The following is a 14,887-nucleotide window of genomic DNA, read 5'->3' as shown; positions in this document are numbered from 1 at the left end:
GGTTCATCCACTTCATCAGAACTGACTCAAACGTGTTCCTTTTTATGGCTGAGTAATATTCCATTGTGTATATGTACGACAACTTCTTTATCCATTCATCTGTCGATGGACATCTAGCTTGCTTCCATATTCTAGCTATTGTAAAGAGTGCTGCAATGAACAATGGGATACATGTGTCTTTTTCAATTTTGGTTTCCTCAGGGTATATGCCTAGGAGTGGGACTGCTGGGTCATATGGCAGTTTTATTCCTAGTTTTTAAAGGAATCTCCATACCGTCTGCCTTAGTGGCTGTATCAATTTACATTCCCGCCAACAGTGCAAGAGCATTCCCTTTTCTCCACATGCTCTCCAGCATTCACTGTTTGTAGACTTTTTGATGATGGCCATTCTGACCGGTATGAGGTGATATCTCATTGTAGTTTTGATTTGCATTTCTCTAATAATGAGCAATGTTGAGTATCTTTTCATGTGTTTGTTAGCCATCTGTATGTCTTCTTTGGAGAAATGTCTGTTTTGCTCTTTTCCCCACTTTTTGATTGGGTTGTTTGTTTTTCTGGTATTGAGTTGTATGCGCTACTTGTATATTTTGGAAATTAATCCTGTGTCTCTTGTTTCATTTGCTATTATTTTCTCCCATTCTGAGGGCTGTCTTTTCACCTTGCTTATAGTACCTTTTGCTGTGCAAAGGCTTTTAAGTTTAATCAGGTCCCACTTGTTTACTTTTGTTTTTATTTCCAGTACTCTAGGAGGTGGGTCATAGAGGATCTGGCTTTGATTTATGTCATCGAGTGTTCTACCTATGTTTTCCTCTAAGAGTTGTATAGTTTCTGGTCTTACATTTAGGTCTTTAATCCATTTTGAGCTTATCTTTGTGTGTGCTGTTAGGAAGTGTTCTAATTTCATTCTTTTACATGTAGCTGTTCAGTTTTCCCAGCACCATTCATTGAAGAGGCTGTCTCTGCCCCATTGTATGTTCTTGCCTCCTTTGTCAAAAATAAGGTACCCATAGGTGCATGGGTTTATTTCTGGGATTTCTATCTTGTTCCATTGGTCTATATTTCTGTTTTTCTACCAGTAACATACTGTCTCGATGACTGCAGCTTTGTACTATAATTTGAAATCAGGAAAGTTGATGCCTCCAGTTCTGTTCTTCTTTCTCAGTATTGCTTTGGCTATTCAGGGTCGTTATGTGTTTCCATAGGAATGGTGAAATATTTTGTTCTAGTTCTGTGAAAAGTGCCATTGGTCATTTGATAGGGATCACACTGAATCTATAGATTGCATTTGGTAATATAGTCATTTTCACAATATTGATTCCTCATCCTTCCATCTGTTTATGTCATCTTTGATTTCTTTCAGCAGTGTCTTATAATTTTCTGTGTACAGTTCTTTTGCTTCCTTAGGTAGTTTATTCCTAGATACTTAATTCTTTCTGTTGCAATGCTGAATGGGATTGATTCCTTAATTTCTTTTTCTGTTTTTTCATTGTTAGTAGATAGAAATTCAAGTGATTTCTGCATATTGATTTTGTATCCTGCAACTTTGCTAAATTCACTGATTAGGTCTATTAATTTTCTGATAGTATCTTTTGGGTTTTCTATGTACAATATCATGTCATCTGCAAACAGTGAGAGCTTTACTTCTTCTTTTCCATCTGGATTCCTTTTATTTCTTTTTCTTCTCTTATTGCTGTAGCTAGGACTTCCAAAACTATGTTGACTAGTGGTGAAAGTGGACACCCTTGTCTTGTTCCTGATCTTAGGGGGAATGTTTTCAGTTTTTCACCATTGAGAATAATGTTTACTGTAGTTTTATCGTATATGACCTTACTATGTTGAGGTAGGTTTGTTCTATGCCCATTTTTTGAAGAGTTTTAATCATAAATGGGTGCTGAATTTTGTCAAAGACTTTTTCTGCATCTATTGAGATTATATGGTTTCTATCTTTCCATTGGTTAATATGGTGTATCACCTTGATTGATTTGCCTATACTGATGAATCCTTGCATCCCTGGAATAAACCCAACTTGATCCTGGTGTATGAGCTTTTTAATATGTTATTGAATTCTGTTTGCTAAAATGTTGTTGAGGATTTTTGAATCTATGTTCATCAGTGTTATTGGCCTGTAGTTTTCTTTTTTGGTGTTGTCTTTGTCTGGTTTTGGTATCAGGGTGATGGTGGCCTCATAGAATGAGTTTGGAAGTGTTCCTTTCTCTGCAATTTTTTGAAAGAGTTTTAGAAAGATAGGCATTAGCTCTTTTCTAAATGTTTGATAGAGTTCTCCTGTGAAGCCATCAGGTCCTGGGCTTTTGTTTTTTGGGAGATTTTTTATCACACTTCCAATTTCAGTGCTCGTAATTGGGCTGTTCATAATTTCTATTTCTTCCTGGTTCAGTCATGGAAGATTGAACTTTTCTAAGAATCTGTCCATTTCTTCCAGTTTATCTATTTTATTGCCATATAGTTGTTTGTAATAGTCTCTTATAATCCTTTGTATTTCTGTATCATCTGTTGTAACCTCTCCTCCTTCATTTCTAACTTTGTTGATTTGATTCTTCTCTCTTTTTTTCCTGATAAGTCTGGCTAAGGGTTTGTCAATTTTGTTGATCTTCTCAAAGAACCAGCTTTTAGTTTTATTAATCTTATTATTGTTTCTTTCCTTTCTATTTTATTTATTTTGGCTCAGATCTTTTGATTTCTTTCCTTCTACTAATTTTCAGTTTTTTTGTTCTTTTTCCAGTTGTTTTAGATGTAGAGTTAGGTTGTCTATTTTGATGTTTTTCTTGTTTCTTGAGGTAGGATTGTATTGCTATCAACTTCCCTCTTAGAACTGCTTTTGCTGCATCCCATACATTTTGAGTTGCTGTGTTTTCATTGTCATTTGTTTCTGAAATTTTTTGATTTCCCTTTTGATTTCTTCAGTAACCTGTTGGTTATTTAGAAATGTGTTGTTCAATCTCCATCTGTTTGTGTTTCTTACAGTTTTTTTCTTGTGAAAAAAATCTCATCTCATCTCATAGCATGGTCAGAAAAGATGCTTGATACAATTTCAATTTTCTTAAATTTACTGAGGTTTCTTTTGTGACCCAAGATGTGGTCTATCCTGGAGAATGTTCCATGTGCACTTGAGAAGAAGGTGTATTCTTCTGCATTTGGATGGAATGTCCTGAAGATATCAGTGAGATCCATTTCATCTAATGTGACTTGTGTTTCATTATTAATTTTCTGTTTTGATGATCTGTCTATTGGTGTGTTTCATTATTAATTTTCTGTTTTGATGATCTGTCTATTGGTGTGAGTGGGTGTTAAAGTCTCCTACTCTTATTGTGTTACTGTCAAATTCTCCTTTTCTGTCTGTTAGTACTTATGTATTGAGGTGCTCCTATGTTGGGTGCATAGATATTTACAATTGTTACATATTCCTGTTGGATTGATCCCTTGATCATTATGTAGTGTCCTTCCTTATCTCTTGTAATATTCTTTATCTTGAGGTCTACTTTGTTTGATATGAAGATTGCTACCCCAGCTTTCTTTTGCTTTCCATTTGCATGGAATATATTTTTCCATCCTCTCACTTTCGGTCTATATGTGTCTTTAGGTCTGAAGTGGGTTTCTTGTAGACAGCATATACATGGGTCTTGTTTTTGTATCCATTCAGCCAGTCTGTGTCTTTTGGTTGGAGCAATTAATCTGTTTCCACTTAAAGTAATTATTGATATATTCCTAGTGCCATTGTCTTCATTGTTTGGGGTTTGTTTCTGCAGATCTTTTTCTTCTCTTGTATTTCCTGACTGTATAGTCCCTGTAACATTTGTTGTCGGAGAAGGCAATGGCACCCCACTCCAATACTCTTGCCTGGGAAATCCCATGGACGGAGGAGCCTGGTAGGCTGCAGTCCATGGAGTCGCGAAGAGTCGGATATGACTGAGCAAATTCACTTTCACTTTTCACTTTCATGCATTGGAGAAGGAAATGGCAACCCACTCCAGTGTTCTTGTCTGGAGAATCCCAGGGACAGGGGAGCCTGGTGGGCTTCCGTCTATGGGGTCGCACAGAGTCGGACATGACTGAAGCGACTTACCAGCAGCAGCAGCAACATTTGTTGTAAAGCTGGTTTGATGGTACTGAATTCTCTTAACTTTTGCTTGTTTGAAAAGTTTTTGATTTCTCCATCAATTTTGAATGAGATCCTTGCCAGGTAATCTTGGTTGTAGATTTTTCTGTTTCAGTACTTTAAATATATCTTGCCATTCCCTTCTGGCCTGCACAGTTTCTGCTGAAAGATCAGCTGTTAAACGTATGGGGTTTCCCTTGTGTTTTATTTATTGCTTCTCCCTTGCTGCTTTTAATATTCTTTCTTTGTGTTTAGTCTTTGTTAGTTTGATTCATATGTGTCTTGGCATGTTTCTCCTTGGGCTTATCCTGTATGGGACTCTTTGCACCTCTTGGACTTGATTGGCCATTTCCTTTTCCATGTTGGGGAAATTTTCAATTATAATCTCTTAAAAACTTTTCTCATACCCTTTCTTTTTCTCTTCTTCTGGGACCCCCATAATTCTAATGTTGGTGCATTTAATATTGTCCCAGAGGTCTTTGAGACTATCCTCAGTTATTTTCATTCTTTTTACTTTATTCTGCTCTTCAGTAGTTATTTCCACCACTTTTTATTCCAGCTAACTGATCCCTTCTTCTGTTTCAGATATTCTGCTATTAATTCCTTCTAGAGTATTTTTAATTTCAGTAATTGTGTTGTCCGTCTCTGTATATTTATTCTTTAATTCTTCTAGGTCTTTGTTAGTTGATTCTTGTATTTTCTCCATTCTGTTCTCAAGGGTTTTGATCATCTTTAGTATCATTATACTGAATTCTTTTTCAGGTAGTTTGCCTATTTCCTCTTCGTTTATTTGGACTTTCTGTGTTTCTTGTTTGTTCCTTCATTTGTGCATTATTTCTCTGCTTTTTCATTATTTTTTTTTTAAACTTATTGTGTTTGAGGTCTCCTTTTTCCAGGCTTCAAGGTTGAGTTCTGTCTTCCTTTTGGTTTCTGCCCTCCTAAAGTTTGTCCAGTGGTTTGTGTAATTTTCATATAGGGTGAAATTTGTGCTGAGTTTTTGTTGTTGTTGTTTTTCGTCTCTTGGGCAAGGTTGAATGAGGTTGGAATCCTGCTGCTGCTGATTTGGTTTGTAGTTTTGTTTTGTTTGTGGGGATGAAGCATCCTACACAGGGTGTTACTAGTGGTTGGGTGATGCTGGGTCTTGTATTCAAGTGCTTTCCTTTGTGGGATTTCTCACCCTTTGATACTACCTAGGCTTAGTTCTCTGGTTGTCTAGGGTCTTGGAGTCAGTGCTCCCACTCCAAAGGCTCAGGGCTTGATGTCTGGTCAGGAGTGAAGATTCCACAAGTGGTTTGTTATGGCATTAAGTGATATTAAAACAAATATCCAAGAATGAGCAACCAAAGATGAATCTCAGACAAACGGCAGTTACAAAATCAGGCAAATAATAATTAAAATAATGGAATATACACATATACATATACACCCATAAACAAAATCAAAACAGTCCAACAAAAACAAAGTACAATAGATTGACCCGGCAAACAAAGGAAATAAAAAATTTATGTAACAGTTAAGAAAAAAACTTGGAACACATGTACACCCATGGCTGATTCATGTCAATATATGGCAAAACCACTACACTATTATAAAGTAATTAGCCTCCAAGTAAAATAAATAAATTTTAAAAAATAAATAAATTTAAAAAATAGCTTTAAAAATTAAAAATAAAGAAAAAAAAAAAACTAAAGCAAAAACTGCAAAACAAAACTAAAGCAAGGTTCCAAGTGGGGAATAACCAATGAAAACAAAACTAACACATATGTTGAGAGGAAAGGAAAGAAACACTAGATATGCAAAATTAAATAAAGGTAGATAAAGAAGACTTATATATGTTAAAGATTAACTGCAAAGGGAGAAGAACTTTAGGAAAAGCAAATAAGGAATAATTTTAGGAAAAACAATAATAGGTTTAAAAAATTGAAATTAAAGAGAAAAGAAGAGAAAAGGAAGAGGAAAGGAAAAAAGAAAAAAAAAAAAAAGGAAAACTTCACAGGACTGCAAATGGCCAACATAGAAGCAAAGGTTTATAACAATAAAAAGTGTTATTGAAAAGAAAAACCTCAAAAGCTTAATTAGATTTCATAGTGCCAATAAAATTTAGAACTACAATGGGGGGGAGGGGGGGATGCAAAGGAATAAAAAAGGAAAAGAAAAGAAAAAAATCCAAAAGAAACTCCAGAACAATTCAAAACATAAGAATAATAAATGTTTCTCTTGAGCCACTGCTGTCAGAGTCCTTTTCCTTGCTGGGAGTCACAGTCCACCTCACCTCCCTAGGGTGCCCCCCAACACCGTGCTGGTCTCTGGACCTGCTGTGGAGGTAGCTCAGATTCTAATCTGGTCCTACTCCTGTGTGTTCTTGCCTCCAGTGTACACAGCTATCAGAACTAGTGCATTTTTTTTTTTTTTGCGGGAGCTCTTATTTTCCTTTTATATATTCTGTAGACACAGAGTCTGCCAAGTTGATTGTGTGGATTTAGTCTGCAGCTTGTAGAGCTGGTGGGAAGGTTTTGGCTCAGCCCAGGGTTTCAATTGTGATTTTATTTCCATCTCTGCCTGTGGGTCACCCACTGGGGTTTGCTCCTGAGGCTTGCTCCTGGGGCTGCCCTGGAGGATTTGGGTTCTGCCCCAGTGAGGGCCAGTTGTAGAGGTAGTGCAGCTGCTTGGGTTGCAGGGGTTCTGGCAGCACCAGGAACTCAGGGGAGTTGGTTGCTAAGGCAGCAGGAAATATAGTGCTCTAGAAGCATATGGCAATGAGTATTGGCCACTCCAATATTCTTGTCTGGAGAACCCCCTGACAGGGAAACCTGGCAGGCCACAGCCCACAGGGTCGCAAAGAGCAGGAAACAACTGAAGTGACCCCGCATGCATAGACCGAAGACTTTTTTTTTTTTTTTTTTTGCTTGTGGTAGATCTGCCCCAGTGAGGGTTGAGTGTGAAGGAAATGCAGCTACTTGGGTTGCGGGGACCCTGGTGGCGCCAAGGGTGCAAGGACATGGACTGTCTCAGCCACATGAATTATGGCCCTATCAGAGTCTTTTTTTTTTTCAAGCCTCTGGTACCTGGTGATCAGAAGGCCTCTTTGGCTCTTCTTTCTCCATAGGTCTGCCCATTAGGCACTTTTAAGTGCCCTTTAGGGCCCCCTTGCCTGGGGTCCTTCTCTGTTATTCCACACATCAGGCACACAGAGGGCCCCCCGTCTGGGGTCTTATTCTATAGATTGGTATGTCAGGCACTTAAAGGGGAACCCTGGGTGGGGTCCTACTCTGTAGTTCTGTGCATCAGGCACCTGATGGGCCAGCCTCTCTATTGTTCAGCAGCCGATCCAGGCCTGTAGGGAGAGAGTCTATGTGATGGCTCCACCCCTATGCGTAACTCAGCAGTATCACCTTGCTTCCATGGCTCCCTGGCTTTCCTCCACAGGCATTTCACACCACGGTCTCCTCGCTCACATCCCCTTGGTCCATCTCTCTGCAGTCAACAGCAGCCCTCACCCTGGGAATGCTCCATAATCTCTACGCTCCAGCTCCCAGCTGCTTAGCCTTCTAGGGGACTGCGTCCTTGTCCGGGGTACGTATGGCTGCAGCAAGGACTGTCTGATTCTCATTCCATTTAGGCTGCCATACATTAGCTGTTTCACCCTCAGCATGAAATGTTTTTCCTCTGACTCAGACAATTGCCCCGATGTGGGGATCAGACCCCTGCTTCAGTTCCCCCCATCTGCCAAGGGCATGTCCAGTCTTAGTAACATTCCTGTTTCTCCCCCTAGTTCCTTCGTCCTACTGAGTTTTTGCGTGGTTCTATATATTCTTTTCTGCTGGTCAGGTACTCCTGTTGACTCTAAGCTGGTGTTCTGCATGCACTTCTGTATCTGAAGGTGTATTCCTGATGTATCCATGGAGGGAGATGTACTCCTAGTCCACCTACTCCTCCGCCATCTTGTTCTCCACTCGAACTATCATTTCTTAAAATGTAATGGCTATTCAACTGATATGATGATGATGATGATGATAGTGAGCTTGAGATTCTTCATACACATGGCTAGGGGAAGATTTCTTTGGTTGTTTTGAAGCTGACCAGATCAAGTTCAGAGGATGTCCTGATGCTCATTGCCCTTGTAGGAGTCCATATGGGATGAAGAAGCACTGTGGGAAGAGTCCATTGGTAGCCAGCACGTTTTGGGTCTGCTTGATAATCGAGTCCAAGCTCACTCTGCTTGCCACAAGACAGGTCAGTGAATCTGAAAAATGATGTGTTGAGGCAAGGAAAATACTTTAATTGGGAAGCCAACAGACAAAAAGATAGCAGGATAGTGCCTCAAAATAACCATCTTCTATTTTGGTGTTTGTTTTTACTTATGGCCAAGTTGTAACCTGCTAATTCCTTTCTTAAGGTGTAGGAGAGCAAGGCTGGAGACATTAACAATGCATTTTTTTCTAAACACAAAGGATCACAAACCAATGGATATTTCTCTACAAATCCTAGCTTCTTTTATAGCTCTATTTTAGTAAGTTTACAAAGCTGTGCAATCATTACAATCCAGTCATCCCATCATCTCCAAAAGATCTTTGGTGCCCATCTGCAGTCCCCCATTCCTCCTCCAGTCCCACAATAAAAAAGTGAGTTAATATTTGTAAAGCACTTAGGATAGTACCTGTTATCTACCAAGAGAGGTATGTTAAATAAAGAAGGAGTATCTGAATAGGAGGAAGGAATACAGTGCAAACTTTGAAATCAAATGTCTTATTTACTGGCATAATAAAAAATGAATTGGGGTTGCACATTAATCTGAACAAATTTAATACTTCATAAAGAGATTCTGCATCCTATTTCTGATTAGTATCTAAGGAACCTTCAAGCAGTTTGTGTAGTCTTTCAATTGTGATACCTGTTGTTTTCTTTACTCATAGAGGGTTTAATTTGTCACCAGTGGCTAAACATGTACTAAACATACATTTAAAAGCAAATTAGGTAATAGACTTTTAAAACAGAATTAATGTTTTCCTTAATTCTTACATTACTTTGTTTCTGTCAGAGAAATACAAAAAGTAGTTATCTTGTATCCATTTTTAATTTACTGATTTCTTAATTGAGAAGCAATATGATTAGGTCAATAGAAAATATACTTCCCATTCTAGTTCTGTATTTGCTGTGCTATACTGAAAAAAGAAATTTTTTCTTCTATGTAAAATTATGCAGTTAAGTATGGATGTAGTTTATATAGTATTTTGTGATTTCCAAATTGAAAGATGGCACAAATGTTTTTAGATTATGTTAAGCATCTTATTGTTATTTTTCAAGCAGTGGTTTGATGAACAGGTATTGGTAAAGCCTGTTCTCTCATTTTAGGGGGACCAGCATAAACTATTTATGCAAAAAACATTTTTTTATGTTTTGTAGAGTCAACTTTTAAATAATGGTGGCCACAACCCATTAGTGAAACAACTATTTGATATTCATCTTCAGTTCAGTTCAGTCGCTAAGTCGTGTCCGACTCTGCGACACCATGAATTGCAGCACACCAGGCCTCCCTGTCCATCACCAACTCCCGCAGTTCACCCAAACTCATGTCCATCGAGGCGGTGATGCCATCCAGCCATCTCATCCTCTGTCATCCCCTTCTCCTCCTGCCCCCAATCCCTCCCAGCATCAGAGTCTTTTCCAATGACTCAACTCTTCGCATGAGGTGGCCCAAGTATTGGAGTTTCAGCTTCAGCATCAGTCCTTCCAAAGAACACCCAGGGCTGATCTCCTTTAGAATGGACAGGTTGGATCTCCTTGCAGCCCAAGGGACTCTCAAGAGTCTTCTCCACCACCACAGTTCAAAAGCATCAATTCTTTGGTGCTCAGCTTTCTTCACAGTCCAACTCTCACATCCATTCATGACCACTGGAAAAACCATAGCCTTGACTAGACGCACCTTTGTTGGCAAAGTTATGTCTCTGCTTGCTTTTCTTAAAAATGGGCAGTCTGAAGTGTCACTGAAACATGTCTTTTCCTCACTGTGAGCATTCATTATTAAGGTATGGAACAAATCTTTGTGGCTCCAAGTGGCCTTGCTTCATGGTAAGAAAGATCAGGGGAATAGGATCTCCAAACCTCAGATGATGAAGCCAGTAAATTCTGCCTTCGTAAACATTAATACAGAACAGCAAAATACAGAAAGAGGGCCTGACCACTAATTCCCTAAAATCAGCATGTGCTTTTAATTTCATCTTGTTATACTGTTTTGTTTGTTTGTCTGTTTGTTTCCAGTAGGCTACTTTGAGGAGTATCATTTTAAGATTACCAATTGCCAATATTTCTTCTCTTTGGCTTCTTTTTAAAGTACTTAAAGTATTATCATGATGAAGATATGTAAGCTGTGAGTGAGCTCATATATAAGCACTTTGAAAGCAGAGACCACTTATAAAGTCCCAGGGCCTTGTGTGATCTCTTGTAAGTGGTAGGTACTCAATACATGTTCAGATGAATGAATCCTTCCGTTCAGGGCTAATTGTATCTGGGGACTCCAAATTTTCAGGCCATTTACCTCATGCAAACTAAAACTTCAGACTAGGCTTTTAGGAATAAATATGACTCAAACAGATAGGAAAGATTTATTTCTGGTCTATTTTTGATAGATTTTAAAAAAGAATTAAAAGCATCAGAAACCAAGATGAAGTTAAAATTATGGAAAGGCACAGTCTAGGCCTCCACCCTGGTATGTATAACTCCAGCAAGAGAAATGCAGTTAACTGATTTGTGGAATAGGCTAGCTGGGCAACTTTTTTGTCATTATTTGTATGGCAACTTACTGTCGTAAATCGACAGAGAAAGTAGTTGATTTTGAAGGTTTATTTTTAAATTGCCATTCTTTAATGCAATTTTGTGAATAAAGAAATAAATGAAAAACTGAGTTCAGTGGAAACATATGACAAGAAACTAATAGAAAGTGATTCAGAAATAACTCATTTAACGAACAGTGACTGGATGGGCAATTCCTGGTGTCAGACTTTGTGTCAAGGATACAGTGTGAAGACTTATTGTCCAGTAGAGGAAAGCACACATTGATGCGCATCAGAAATACCATTAGGATAAAAGAAGCCTACAGAGAACTGAGGGGAAATGGAAGGACAGGAAACACTAATTGAGCAACATTTCTCTGCAGCACTCAAGTTAGGATTTAGTTTGGACTCAGCAACTGAGATAGACTTGAAGAGGTCAGTGGGGACCAGATGATTGTGTCCTCATGTCTAGGAGTTGGATTTCATGTTTTAGGTGTCAGGGAGCACGAAAGCAACATAATTAGATTTTTATTAAGAAAATTGTTGCAGGGAGGAGAAAATCCCCTTAAATGTAGTACAGAAGCATAATCTCTGCTCTCATGAAGTTTTCAGTGGGTGAGAGCAGGATAGAAAGTAAATAAGTTAATAAAATAGAAATTGGAACAAGTTCATGGAAGGAAACACGGTGGTGAGATAGAAGATAATGATTTGTGGGAGCTACTTTTGATGGGTTTGTCAATTATTTTTATATTTTCACTTTTTAAAATAAGACTTTATGTTTTTAAACCAGTTTTAAATTCACAGCAAAATCCAATGGGAAATACAGAAATTTCCTATATATTCCCACCCCCACATAGATACATACAGTCTCCCCCATTATCAACATCTGCCAGCAGAGTGCTGTGTTCATTACAACTGATGAACTTACATTGACACATAATAATCTTGCACATGGGCTTCCCTGGTGGCTCCGTGGTAAAAAGAACTCGCCTCTCAATGCAGGAGATGCAGGTTCGATCCCTGGGCTTGGAAGATCCCCTGGAGAAGGAAATGGCTACCAACTCCCGTATTCTTGCCTGGGAAAGCCCATGGACAAAGGAGCCTGGCAGGCTAAAGCCCATGTGGTCGCAGAAGAGTCAGACACGACTTAGCAGCTAAACAACAAGGTGCACAGTGCACATTAAGGCTCGTTCTTGGTGCATATCCCATGGGTTTGGACAAGTGGCATGTACCCATCTTAGTATCAAACAAAGTATTTTAAGTGCCCTAAAAATCTCCATCAATTCACCACACCCCTCCCCACCACCCCCTGGAAATCTACAGTCTTTTTACTGCCTCCCCAGTCTTGCCTTTTCCAGAATGTCATATAGTTGGTATCTGGATTTGTCACTTCTAAAATGAGACCTGAAATATGAAAAGGGGCCAGCCGTTTGAAAAGCTCAAGGAAAAACATTCTAGGGAGAAGGGATAGAGCTTGAAATTCTGGGAACTAAAAGTTCAGTTTAGCTGGAATGGAGTGAATTAGGGAGCTCATCAGCATACCAGTGGCAGTTGGAGCCATGGGAGTGGTTTAAGTTCCGCTGGAAGAGCAAGAACAACAACAAAAAGTTTAGAGCAGTATGTTGGAGAAAAGCAACATAGAAGGGATTGGAAGAGGAGTCTATGGAGGAGATGAAAGGGAGCAGTCACAGATATACGAAGAAAGGCAAGAAAGAAGGCTATCACAGAAGCCAAAGGAGAAGAGAGTATCAGCATTATTATGCAATGCAGAGTGGCCTAACAAGATAAGGTGGAAAGGGAGTCCATTGGAATTCGCATTACAAGGTAATTTTGGTCATTGCCCACTCAGAGAAGTGATAGATAGAAGGCTTCCTATAGCAGATTAACTACTCTACTGCTGTGCCTTCCCTTCCTGTATTTTCATACAGGAGTATCTTGCCCAACAAGATTTATTTAATCTGATGAAACCATTGATGAGCTTTTTTTCTAGCCAGCTAGAAAACATTTATTCAGTTCAGTTCAGTCGCTCAGTCATGTTCGACTCTTTGCAACCCCATGAATTGCAGCACACCAAGCCTCCCTGTCCATCACCATCTGTAGGAGATTACTCAAACTCACGTCCTTCGAGTCAGTGATGCCATCCAGCTATCTCATCCTCTGTTCCCCTCTTCCTCCTGCCCCCAATCTCTCCCAGCATCAGAGTCTTTTTCAATGACTCAACTTTTTGTATGAGGTGGCCAAAGTACTGGAGTTTCAGCTTTAGCGTCATTCCTTCCAAAGAATACCCAGGGCTGATCTCCTTTAGAATGGACTGGTTGGATCTCCTTGCAGCCCAAGGGCTCTCAAGAGTCTTCTCTAACACCACAGCTCAAAAGCATCAATTCTTCGGCTCTCAGCTTTCTTCACAGTCCAACTCTCACATCCATACATGACCACTGGAAAAACCATAGCGTTGAGTAGATGGACCTTTGTTGGCAAAGTAATGTCTCTGCTTTTCAACATGCTATCTAGGTTGGTCATAACTTTTCTTCCAAGGAGTAAGTGTCTTTTAATTTCATGGCTGCAGTCACCATCTGCAGTGATTTTGGAGCCCCAAAAAATAAAGACGCATAAACAGTAAGAAGCATTGTACTTAGTGTTAAGGTGATAAAAAGAAGATAGATTCCTATAATATGGGCTTAAATTCAATATTTCTGAGAAATAATTTTGAAATAAGGCCCTAGCCTTATGTTGATTCCTATAATATGGGTTTAAATCCAGTATTCCTGAGAGTGATTTTGAAAGAATCTAGCTTCACACTCCCTAAAAAAATCCACTGTGTACCCTGGAGCAGCTTAGTACTCACTTGCCGAGACATGTCAGCATGGAAGTTTGCAATAAGCCTATGTTCTATGTACAGCTTATATTCCACAAAGCAGACTGAATACATTCCAAAAGTAGCAGTCCTTTGCCTGTTTGGAGGATTAGATAGTCACTTGTGTACTTTTTCTATGCCAACCTGTATTTTACTCAGCACTGTTTATGAGCAGAGGATGCACGTGTTTGTTTGTGTGTCTACACTTCATCTATACTCCATTTTGTTAAAAGATCAATTTTATTTGCTGAATAGATTCTTGATATAATTTCCCCAGCATTTGGAAGTTTATAACATAAGGAACTGTTTAAATATAAAGCAAAAGAGTAAGTAATGCAGATTGGCCTTCCCATTTTTATGGCCCAAATTGAGACCATCATCATGAAATGAGTCATCATTTCAGTCATTCATTAATACATGCTGGTCTGTATGTTTTTATCTAGCTTGGGTTCTCCAGAGCGGTGCCCTAATCTTATGTTGATTGTGTATCCTCAAAGCACCCAGCTTAGTTTTAGGGAGAATACTGTAGGCACTTGATAGTTGACTGATTTCTGTTTTATGGTTTTTCAGATAATTCTTTATGTTTTTCCTATTGTTTAGTTTCCCTCGGCCTTTTTCAAAGGAAGAGTAAACGTGTGCTGCATTTTGCTATGAGGTTTTAAAGTGCTGCACATCACAGATTGGCTCAACCAGGAATGAAGCCTCTGCACTTTTGTATCTTCTGATGAGAAACAATTTTGAGTACACCAAAAGGAAAACGTTTTAAGGACACATCTGCAGGTCAGTGAGAACTGAAGCTTCTCTTTCTTCTGTTCAATCTTTAGCCTCTCTACATTAAGATCTAGAGCTCCCCAGTCTAATACAAAGCTATTACCCACAGGTGGCCATCTGGCACGTGAAATTTAGCTAGTCTGAATTCAGGACACATTGACTTTTGAAGATTAAGTGCAAAAAGTAAAATATCTCAATTGCTTTATATTGACTACATGTTGAAATGATAGTTTGGATATATTGGTTTAAGTAAAATAAATCAAAATTCACTTGTGTCATTTTACTTTTTAATGTGGCTGCTAGACAATTCAATATTACACATGGGACTCATATCCTATTTCTACTGGACAACACTGCTTGAGAACATAGGTGTTAAGG

General features: G+C 38.9%; 1 long non-coding RNA gene across 1 annotated transcript; it reads left to right on the top strand.

The window, feature by feature from the left end:
• Positions 1 to 7,561: 7,561 nt before the first annotated feature.
• Positions 7,562 to 9,537, top strand: LOC113887434. The gene is made up of 3 exons (XR_003509739.1): positions 7,562 to 7,687; positions 8,239 to 8,347; positions 9,518 to 9,537. It is a non-coding gene; the product is annotated as an uncharacterized LOC113887434 (long non-coding RNA).
• Positions 9,538 to 14,887: the final 5,350 nt, after the last annotated feature.

Source organism: Bos indicus x Bos taurus, chromosome X (genome assembly GCF_003369695.1).
Source record: "Bos indicus x Bos taurus breed Angus x Brahman F1 hybrid chromosome X, Bos_hybrid_MaternalHap_v2.0, whole genome shotgun sequence".
NCBI lineage: Eukaryota > Metazoa > Chordata > Mammalia > Artiodactyla > Bovidae > Bos > Bos indicus x Bos taurus.
The sequence above is the reverse complement of the archived record's forward strand: the minus strand, read 5'-3'. Positions and strand labels throughout refer to the sequence as shown.